The following is a 12,012-nucleotide window of genomic DNA, read 5'->3' on the forward strand; positions in this document are numbered from 1 at the left end:
GTAATTTTTTAACCCTCATGTTTTTTCCAACAATGCTTTCATAAACACACCTCATCCTATTAATGAAGATATCATGATCTCTAGCGTGGAGCTTTCCAGAGGAAGAGAAGCAAGCTAGTTTCAGGTTTAAGAAATCTACTCAGGCTGTCGTTATAGCCCTTGACAATAGGACATTTCCAAACTCTTGCCTACCCCTCAACCTTTAATGCCTAAGGGTAGCTCATGTTTTTCCACATTCCAGAAAAGGGGAGAAGAGCAATTTGAAAAGAATTCGCCTTAGATATTTATTTTCATCTTTCACATTACGTAACTGATTGAGGCTACTAAGATGGTGATTTGTTTGTTTCATTGTGATTTTTTTAAACAAAGAAATGAAATATAAACTCTAAACAAGGGGCCCAATTAATTTAATAGATTTAAATTAGACTATATGGCTTCTGAAATAGATTCTTCTATACTACAGTCTTGAAACAACAGGTATAAATTTGAAGAGACAATGAAATACGGGAAGATGAAATTTTTAAGTATGTCTTTTGGCTGTGAAGCTGATGTTGCTGACGTGAACTGGTTTTCCATTCTGCTATAGTAAAGGGTGCACCGGACCAAAAGTCAGGACCAAATTCCTTTATGTCTTGGGCCGCTCATGTAACCTTAGCGCTCAGCACTCCTGTTTGTTAAGTAAGATAATTAAAGTAATACTAGATGCTGTCTATGGCACCTTCCACATCTAAAATTAAATACTTAGATTCCTTGTGGCTTATTTTTGAGAATTTGGCTGGAAATAGGTGTTCCTTTCCAAGTAGAAAGTCAGAACCAGAGTTGTCCTTAAGAAACTGAACAAACAGCAACCCAAGGCATTGGGGCACATCTCTGCAACCTAGCTTCACAGTTTTCTAATTTCAGACACCGGAAACTATGGCAACAAAAAAATACCACTTACTGATATGTACACAGGGACAGCTCTCTTTGAGCTGCACGATTCCACTGTTGAAGCCTGGGGAGAAGGGTCCATGTGGACACGTGATCTTTAGGGTGCCTCTATCTTGGCGTGGCCAATGACACAGAATGGAACCTCAAAGCAAAGGAAACAGACCTAAGGGGGAAAAAATGAGGTTGAAGGACATTGTCTAGTTACTTTACAGGTGAAAGTGAAGAGGAAAACATCAGATAACCATAATAAAATGAGCACAATTAGACTATTTACCTCTCAGAGTTGTTACAAGATTAAATGATGCAGAATAAAACCTAGCATATTCTAAGAGCTCCATGGACGTTGGTTAATATGGGTATCCCTCTTCTGTCCACTGCTACCATACCTTTACAGCCCACTCATCGTCCACCCTACTTCATCCTTATGACAGTTCCCTAGTTCCTGTTCTTCCTCTTTCCTCAGGTACTGGTCTAGGGCTGAACCGCAGTGTCAATTCACTCACCACTCCCAAATCCTTCAGGATCCTTCCCCCCAACACGACCCCCAGACCTCATCTGATTCAGAAGGATTAACTATGCAATACTAAAATGAGATGCCGCAGCTCGCGCTAGTTTTGTACTTACTGAAAATTTGGGATCAATTTTTTTTCAACATTTAACAAACATATATTGAATGTCTACCCTGTATTCCCATAGCCCTCTTGGCATGCATTCCTAGTATTGCAGTTAACATATTGAATAGAAATTCTGTTCACTTTTTCTATTTCTCATTTTACACTGTTAGCTTCTTAGGGCAAGGACCATCAGAATTCTTTTAAGATGGGAGAAAAGTTTTTTAAGTGCTGCCTTGTTCGATAAATAAAATATTTATTTTTGAATGCTGCCATATTTCTTTGAAGTTCTCTTCAAAATTGTCCTCAATAAAAGAGTGTACTAATCAAATTCAACTTCCATTACCTTTCAAAATATATTTCTTTTTTTTCTTTTTTTTTTTTAATTCAGACAGAAAGTCACAAAAATTATACTCATCCTCATCAGTTCACTCAGTCCCATGTAATTAATTTTTTTTTTCATCTTGATCTTTTGTTAGCACTTTTATGAGTTCATCAGTTTTTCATTAGAGTTCTGAAAATGCTTATTCATTCAGTTCAGCAGTACAGTCAGTTACCAGAAACCTGTACTTGTCAGAGTCTTTTCCATGAGTTTCTTGAAGATGAAACCCTTTTATAGGAACATATTTGCAAAAGCATCAGAGTACACCCAGAACTGTCTGTAAATGACAAAAGACTTAAAAATGACCACAGTTAAAGATTTGATGAAAGATCATAATAATGCAGTTGACAAGAAAATTAGTTATTTCTGAGATATACATTTTAAAGTAGTAACTAGGATTATTACTTATAACATTATACCAGAACATATAAGATTTTTAGAAATTTCATGTAATGTCTGAAACATTTATATTAACATATTTCCATACATATTTCCATGCAAATACAAATATAAGATTTTTAGAAATTTCATGTAATGTCTGAAACATTTATATTAACATATTTCCATAAAAATAACCCAATGAAAGTTTAGTATTAGTTGCTTTGTTTATTTGTTTGTTTACACTGCAGGTTCTTATTAGGCATCAATTTTATACACATCAGTGTATACATGTCAATCCCAATCGCCCAATTCAGCACACCACCATCCCCACCCCACCGCAGTTTTCCCCCCTTGGTGTCCATATGTCCATTCTCTACATCTGTGTCTCAACTTCTGCCCTGCAAACCGGCTCACCTGTACCATTTTTCTAGGTTCCACATACATGCATTAATATACGATATTTGTTTTTCTCTTTCTGACTTACTTCACTGTGTATGACAGTCTCTAGATCCATCCACTTCTCAACAAATGACTCAATTTCGTTCCTTTTTATGGCTGAGTAATATTCCATTGTATATATGTACCATGACTTCTTTATCCATTCGTCTATTGATGGGCATTTAGGTTGCTTCCATGACCTGGCTATTGTAAATAGTGCTGCAATGAACATTCGGGTGCATGTGTCTTTTTGAATTACGGTTTTCTCTAGGTATATGCCCAGGAGTGGGATTGCTGGGTCATATGGTAATTCTATTTTAGGTTTCTTAAGGAACCTCCATATTGTTCTCCATAGTGGCTGTATCAATTTACATTCCCACCAACAGTGCAAGAGGGTTCCCTTTTCTCCACACCCTCTCCAGCATTTGTTGTTTGTAGATTTTCTGATGATGCCCATTCTAACAGGAGTGAAGTGATACCTCATTGTAGTTTTGATTTGCATTTCTCTAATAATTAGTGATGTTGAGCATCTTTTCATGTGCTTCGTGGCCGTCTGTATGTCTTCTTTGGAGAAATGTCTATTTAGGTCTTCTGCCCATTTTTTGATTGGGGTGTTTGTTTCTTTAATATTGAGCTGAATGAGCTGTTTATATATTTTGGAGATTAATCCTTTGTCCGTTGATTCGTTTGCAAATATTTTCTCCCATTCTGAGGGTTGTCTTTTCGTCTTGTTTATGGTTTCCTTTGCTGTGCAAAAGCTTTTAAGTTTCATTAGGTCCCATTTGTTTATTTTTGTTTTTATTTCCATTACTCTAGGAGGTGGATCAAAAAAGATCTTGCTGTGATTTATGTCAAAGAGTGTTCTTCCTATGTTTTCCTCTAAGAGTTTTATAGTGTCCAGTCTTATATTTAGGTCTCGAATCCATTTTGAGTTTATTTTTGTGTATGGTGTTAGGGAGTATTCTAATTTCATTCTTTTACATGTAGCTGTCCAGTTTTCCCAGCACCACTTATTGAATAGACTGTCTTTTCTCCATTGTATATCTTTGCCTCCTTTGTCATAGATTAGTTGACCATAGGTGCGTGGGTTAATCTCTGGGCTTTCTATCTTGTTCCATTGATCTATGTTTCTGTTTTTGTGCCAGTACCATATTGTCTTGATTACTGTAGCTTTGTAGTATAGTCTGAAGTCAGGGAGTCTGATTCCTCCAGCTCCATTTTTTTCCCTCAAGACTGCTTTGGCTATTTGGGGTCTTTTGTGTCTCCATACAAATTTGAAGATGATTTGTTCTAGCTCCGTAAAAAATGCCATTGGTAATTTGATAGGGATTGCATTGAATCTGTAGATTGCTTTGGGTAGTATACTCATTTTCACAATGTTGATTCTTCCAATCCAAGAACATGGTATATCTCTCCATCTGTTGGTATCATCTTTAATTTCTTTCATCAGTGTCTTATAGTTTTCTGCATACAGGTCTTTTGTCTCCCTCAGTAGGTTTATTCCTAGGTATTTTATTCTTTTTCTTGCAATGGTAAATGGGAGTGTTTCCATAATTTCTCTTTCAGATTTTTCATCATTAGTGTATAGGAATGCAAGAGATTTCTGTGCATTCATTTTGTATCCTGCAACTTTACCATATCCATTAATTAGCTCTAGCAGTTTTCTGGTGGCAGTTTTAGGATTCTCTATGTATAGTATCATGTCATCTGCAAACAGTGACAGTTTTACTTCTTCTTTTCCAATTTGGATTCCTTTTATTTCTTTTTCTTCTCTGATTGCCGTGGCTAGGACTTCCAGAACTATGTTGAATAATAGTGGTGAGAGTGGACATCCTTGTCTCATTCCTGATCTTAGAGGAAATGCTTTCAGTTTTTCACCATTGAGAATGATGTTTGCCGTGGGTTTGTCATATATGGCCTTTATTATGTTGAGGTAGGTTCCCTCTATGCCCACTTTCTGGAGAGTTTTTATCAGAAATGGGTGTTGAATTTTGTCAAAAGCTTTTTCTGCATCTATTGAGATGATCATATGGTTTTTATTCTTCAATTTGTTAATATGGTGTATCACATTGATTGATTTGCGTATATTGAAGAATCCTTGCATCCCTGGGATAAATCCCACTTGATCGTGGTATATGATCCTTTTAATGTGTTGTTGGATTCTGTTTGCTAGTATTTCGTTGAGGATTTTTGCATCTATATTCATCAGTGATATTGGTCTGTAATTTTCTTTTTTTGTAGTGTCTTTGTCTGGTTTTGGTATCAGGGTGATGGTGGCCTCATAGAATGAGTTTGGGAGTGTTCCTTCCTCTGCAATTTTTTGGAAGAGTTTGAGAAGGATAGGTGTTAGCTCTTCTCTAAATGATTCATAGAATTCACCTGTGAAGCCATCTGGTCCTGGACTTTTGTTTGCTGGAAGACTTTTAATCACAGTTTCAATTTCATTACTTGTGATTGGTCTGTTCATATTTTCTGTTTCTTCCTGGTTCAGTCTTGGAAGGTTATACCTTTCTAAAAATTTGTCCATTTCTTCCAGGTTGTCCATTTTATTGGCATACAGTTGCTTGTAGTAGTCTCTTAGGATGCTTTGTATTTCTGCCGTGTCTGTTGTAACTTCTCCTTTTTCATTTCTGATTTTATTGATTTGAGTCCTCTCCCTCTTTTTCTTGATGAGTCTGGCTAATGGCTTATCAATTTTGTTTATCTTCTCAAAGAACCAACTTTTAGTTTTATTGATCTTTGCTATTGTTTTCTTTGTTTCTATTTCATTTATTTCTGCTCTGATCTTTATGATTTCTTTCCTTCTGCTAACTTTGGGTTTTGTTTGTTCTTCTTTCTCTAGTTTCTTTAGGTGTAAGGTTAGATTGTTTACTTGAGATTTTTCTTGTTTCTTTAGGTAGGCTTGTATAGCTATAAACTTCCCTCTTAGAACTGCTTTTGCTGCATCCCATAGGTTTTGGGTCGTCGTGTTTTCATTGTCATTTGTCTCTAGGTATTTTTTGATTTCCTCTTTGATTTCTTCAGTGATCTCTTGGTTATTTAGTAACGTAGTGTTTAGCCTCCATGTGTTTGTCTTTTTTACGTTTTTTTCCCTGTAATTCATTTCTAATCTCATAGCGTTGTGGTCAGAAAAGATGCTTGATATGATTTCAATTTTCTTAAATTTACTGAGGCTTGATTTGTGACCCAATATGTGATCTATCCTGGAGAATGTTCCGTGCACACTTGAGAAGTGGAATGTCCTATATATATCAATTAAATCTATCTGGTCTATTGTGTCATTTAAAGCTTCTGTTTCCTTATTTATTTTCATTTTGGATGATCTGTCCATTGGTGTAAGTGAGGTGTTAAAGTCCCCCACTATTATTGTGTTACTGTCAATTTCCTCTTTTATAGCTGTTAGCAGTTGCCTTATGTATTGAGGTGTTCCTATGTTGGGTGCATATATATTTATAATTGTTATATCTTCTTCTTGGATTGATCCCTTGATCATTATGTAGTGACCTTCCTTGTCTCTTGTAACATTCTTTATTTTAAAGTCTATTTTATCTGATATGAGTATAGCTACTCCAGCTTTCTTTTGATTTCCATTTGCATGGAATATCTTTTTCCATCCCCTCACTCTCAGTCTGTATGTGTCCCTACGTCTAAAGTGGGTCTCTTGTAGACAGCATATATATGGGTCTTGTTTTTGTATCCATTCAGCCAGTCTATGTCTTTTGGTTGGGGCATTTAATCCATTCACGTTTAAGGTAATTATCGATATGTATGTTCCTATGACCATTTTCTTAATTGTTTTGGGTTTGTTTTTGTAGGTCCTTTTCTTCTCTTGTGTTTCCCACTTAGAGAAGTTCCTTTAGCATTTGTTTTAGAGCTGGTTTGGTGGTGCTGAATTCTCTTAGCTTTTGCTTGTCTGTAAAGCTTTTGATTTCTCCATCAAATCTAAATGAGATCCTTGCCGGGTAGAGTAATCTTGGTTGTAGGTTCTTCCCTTTCATCACTTTAAGTATATCATGCCACTCCCTTCTGGCTTGCAGAGTTTCTGCTGAGAAATCAGCTGTTAACCTAATGGGAGTTCCCTTGTATGTTATTTGTCGTTTTTCCCTTGCTGCTTTCAATAATTTTTCTTTGTCTTTAATTTTTGCCACTTTGATTACTATGTGTCTCGGCGTGTTTCTCCTTGGGTTTATCCTGTATGGGACTCTCTGCGCTTCCTGGACTTGGGTGGCTATTTCCTTTCCCATGTTAGGGAAGTTTTCGATTATAATCTTTTCAAATATTTTCTCTGGTCCTTTCTCTCTCTCTTCTCCTTCTGGGACCCCTATAATGCGAATGTTGTTGCGTTTAATGTTGTCCCAGAGGTCTCTTAGGCTGTCTTCATTTCTTTTCATTCTTTTTTCTTTAGTCTGTTCCGCAGCAGTGAATTCCACCATTCTGTCTTCCAGGTCACTTACCCGTTCTTCTGCCTCAGTTATTCTGCTATTGATTCCTTCTAGTGTAGTTTTCATTTCAGTTATTGTATTGGTTATCTCTGTTTGTTTGTTCTTTAATTCTTCTAGGTCTTTGTTAATCGTTTCTTGCATCTTCTCAATCTTTGCCTCCATTCTTATTCCGAGGTCCTGGATCATCTTCACTATCATTATTCTGAATTCTTTTTCTGGAAGGTTGCCTATCTCCACTTCATTTAGTTGTTTTTCTGGGGTTTTTTCTTGTTCCTTCATCTGGTACATAGCCCTCTGCCTTTTCATCTTGTCTATCTTTCTGTAACTGTGGTTTTTGGTCCCCAGGCTGCAGGGTTGTAGTTTTCCTTGCTTCTGCTGTCTGCCCTCTGGTGGTGGAGGCTATCTAAGAGGCTTGATGGGAGGCTCTGGTGGTGGGTAGAGCTGACTGTTGCTGTGGCAGTCAGAGCTCAGTAAAACTTTAATCCACTTGACTGTTGATGGGTGGGGCTGGGTTCCCTCCCTGTTGGTTGTTTTGCCTGAGGTAACCCAACACTGGAGCCTACCTGGGCTCTTTGGTGGGGTTAATGGCAGACTCTGGGAGGGCTCACGCCAAGGAGCACTTCCCAGAACCTCCGCTGCCAGTGTCCTTGTCCCCACGGTGAAACAGAGCCACCACCCACCTCTGCAGGAGACCCCCCAACACCAGCAGGTAGGTCTGGTTCAGTGTCCCCCAGGGTCACTGCTCCTTCCCCTGGGTCCTGATGCGCACACTACTTTGTGTGTGCCCTCCAAGAGTGGGGTCTCTGTTTCCCCCAGTCCTGTCGAAGTCCTGCAATCAATTCCCACTAGGCTTCAAAGTCTGATTCTCTAGGAATTCCTCCTCCCGTTGCCGGACCCCCAGGTTGGGAAGCCTGACGTGGGGCTCAGAACCTTCACTCCAGTGGGTGGACTTCTGTGGTATAAGTGTTCGCCAGTCTGTGAGTCACCCACCCAGCAGTTATGGGATTTGATTTTACTCTGATTGCGCCCCTCCTACCGTCTCACTGTGGCTTCTCCTGTGTCCTTGGACGTGGGGTATCCTCCTTGGTGAAGTCCAGGGTCTTCCTGTCAATGATTGTCCAGCAGCCAGTTGTGATTCTGGTGCTCTCGCAAGAGGGAGTGAGAGCACGTCCTTCTACTCTGCCATCTTGGTTAATCCCTCGGGACTATTCACAAAATATATTTTTGAAATAAATAAAAGGATAGAGTGTGAAATAAACAATCAGTCAGTTCTTATTGAAGTACTTTCACATAAAAGACCCTCAATTAAAAAACAAGCCAATGAATGAATTCTGAGGCAGTTGTGTTGAACATGACCGTGTCTGCTCTTGCCTTCAATAGAATGCCATTGACCTGTGCCGCTCTGGAGTGCTGTGAACAAATATATCCTTAAAACCACAGAATTTTCAATTATTTGCTTTACTAACTAACTAATTTGACAAGTATTTATTCAGTGTCAACTATGTCTCTGGCACTTTCTCAGCCCTGGGAATGCTGTGGTGAACAAAACAGAAAGGGCATGTGCTTGAAGGAAACGCCTAAGAAAGTACAATTGGGCTGAACACGTACTCTCTACCTGCTATTCACCTCATGCTGACCCTTTTGTAAAAGAAAAGACTAATCTCAAGTTAAGTGCAAAATGATATATAAAGAGTGTTCTATAAGGATGAAAAATCACCGACTAAAATTCATGTGTTAAATTCTGAAACGGACCTAGGGACAGGAAACTCACTGTTTTGTGAGATCACTTCACTTAGAACATATTTGCCCTTGGCTTCTTTGACAGTCATGTCTCCTGGTTTTCCTGTTTTCTTCTTCCCTTGCTGACTGGGTCTGTGCATTCTTGTTGCCTGGATTCCTCTGCTCGACCTGACTTCTAAATATTGCCACACACAGACACATTTGCACTTTTTCAGATCTGTGCTCGAGAGGCTCCTTCTACCATGGGTGTTTTGTATATGCTCTTCCCTTACCTGGAACTTTCTTCTGTCTCTGGCCTGGCCCGTCCTATAAATAGCAACTTTTATTTTCTCTCCCACCAGGTCAAATCCCTCTCTGATCAGGTCAAATCTTCCTCATTAAATAGCTGCCTGTTCTTTAGAGCACTTGTCACAATTACAATGTTAAATTTGAGTAATTATTTGATTAATATTTGTTTTTCACCAAAGACCATACATTTTCATGACTGCACTTGACCATTTTTGGTTCTCCCTGTATCCCCGGCACTAACCAGCATGAATCCTGGCACATCGTAGATGCCTAATAAATAATTGTTAAATGAGTGAGTAAATGAATAAATGCATGAATGACTCCTGGGAGGTTTTTTTGGTAAGTAATTCTTTGTTTTTCTAATTTTAATGTTTATTGGCCTACTAAAATGATGTCTTGAGTCAAATTTAGCAGGGTGAGTGTTCCTAATATGATCTCAAACATAATGGACATGTATTAGTATATTTGTTAAAATGTGAGCTGGGCCTACCAAGAATTTCTAGTATGGTTTTTACACAAGAACAGACAAATAGGCTAAAGAGTTTTAAAATTCAGAAAAAGACCAGTGCAGAAATAGGAACTTAATATATGATAAAATTGTGGACAGCACACACCACTGAAAAAAGAAGAAATTATTTAGTGGTGTCGTTAGGAAAACTGATTCTTTATTAGAGAAAAACAGAACTGATTGCCTACTTAACATCATGTACAGAGTGGCCTCCAGATGGGATAAACTTCCTGTGGTGACAAAGACATAAGTTAATGGAAGACAATATAGAACATCTATATGACCCAGGGGTAGAGAAAGATTTTTAAAATAACACCCAAAAAGCATATACCATAAAGAAAATTTTAAAAGATACATTTGATTACATTAAAATTCAGGCTTTGTATTCAACAAAGGACAACATGAATAAAGATAATAGGCGATAGATTGGAAGAATACATTAGTTATGACTAAAACAGACAAGGGAATAATATCTAGAATGTGCAAAGAATTCTTACACATGACAGGAACCACAATAGAAAAAAATGGGCAAAGGGTATGACCAGGCATTTTACAATAAAGGAATCCCAAAGCCTACAAAGTATATTTTAAGAAGCCAGAGAAGTGCATTTTAAAATCATAAAATATCCTTTACACCTGTTGGACTGACAAAAATTAGGAAGCTGATGCTTCCTTGTCAAAGTGACTCCCTGATTAAATCTAACTCTCCACCCTCCCAGCTGCTACACACTCACAGGTGAATGTGGTTGCAGATAAAACTCATATCCAAGTTCAGGAGTTCCACTTTAAGGCCATGATCAGTATCTTAAGTAGGCCCAGCAGTCTCACTCTATTTGCTTAGTCCATTCACTTCCCTTTTCTCACTGGCAATATTTTCATATCTCCTTTTTTCTGCTCAAACCTCCCAAACACCCTCCTTTATCCTTAGTTTCCTTTACTGATTTAGCTTTCTATTTCACGTACAAAATAGAAATTATCAAGGAACACTACAAGCTTCCCCACACCTACCCACCTGTCTGCATCTGTGCCATATACATTATACATGGGCATTTCTTCTATACTGTGGAAGAACTGCCTCTGTTCATGGCTAAGTTCAGCTTGTATACTTGGGCATTCATTCCCACCTCCTCCCACCTACTTGAGAACATTGCTCTAGCAATCCTGTTCCTTCTCTCCTATGTCATCATTTAATCCATCTCTATCTTCCCCAAGTGTATATAAACAAAACAAATTCCTAATTACAACATTGATTTGTAATTACAGGCATGGAAATGTAATTGCAGTTCATAGAGACAATTCTATGTAACTCACTCCAAAGAAAGTAATAGCAAGAAAAGTAATAGTAATAGTAATTTATTTAACTGTGGTTAATTTTTTCATCTATTTGGTTTTGGGGAAGCCAGCTAAAAAATATAGATATAGAGATAGATAGATACATAGATAGATAGATGATAGATACATAGATACATAGAGCTATAGATCTATATAGATATCTTGATGAAGATTAAAATGTGGTTACCAGGGGGTCTGGGAGGTAGGAAAATAGGGAAATCTGGTCAAAGGGTGCAAGCCTTCTTAAGTATATGAATTGATGGATGTGTTAATTAACTTAATTCTAATAATCATGTCATAAAATATACAGATATTAAATCATCACATTGTACACTTTATGCACACCAATTTTGTCAATAATACCTCAATAAAACTGAAAACAAAAACAAATCCAGTCATTCCCCAAACATTTACCTGGCTAGCTACCATGTCAGTGTTCTTAGCCTATGCCAACCCCGGTCCAGTCCCAGCAGAGTGGGCTTTCTAGGAAACACAGTCCAAAAAAAAGAAAACCTGTTCAAGTACTTCAAACCTTTTCCAGTGTTGAGGCTCAGGGCAGGCCATCCCCAAATATGCCACCATGGCGTAGTGATTATTTTGAGTTAAAGTTATTGAAGAAATGGCCAATGCAAGAGGGACACTCTAACCCTCCTTTCTGTCTCCCTGAAAGCAGGAAATAAATCTCCTGTGACAGGTGCCCTCCCGCATCTGGAGGTAGAAGGACACCCCTATCGCCAGAGACAGGGAATTTGGGCCGAGATCCTGTATAAACCAACCTTGTTACTTCTTTAATTTACTATCCCAAGCCCAAATTCCGTTTAGATTCTTTACTAATTAAGCACCCAAAACCTAAGTTTCTTTGTCCTGTCAATTCCTCACAAATGTATTGTTTCTTTCCCTAAAAAGTATAAAAGCTTTGGCCACTTCTTAGGTCCATTTCTATGACACTTCTGTGCATAC

Source organism: Balaenoptera ricei, chromosome 14 (genome assembly GCF_028023285.1).
Source record: "Balaenoptera ricei isolate mBalRic1 chromosome 14, mBalRic1.hap2, whole genome shotgun sequence".
Taxonomy (NCBI): domain Eukaryota; kingdom Metazoa; phylum Chordata; class Mammalia; order Artiodactyla; family Balaenopteridae; genus Balaenoptera; species Balaenoptera ricei.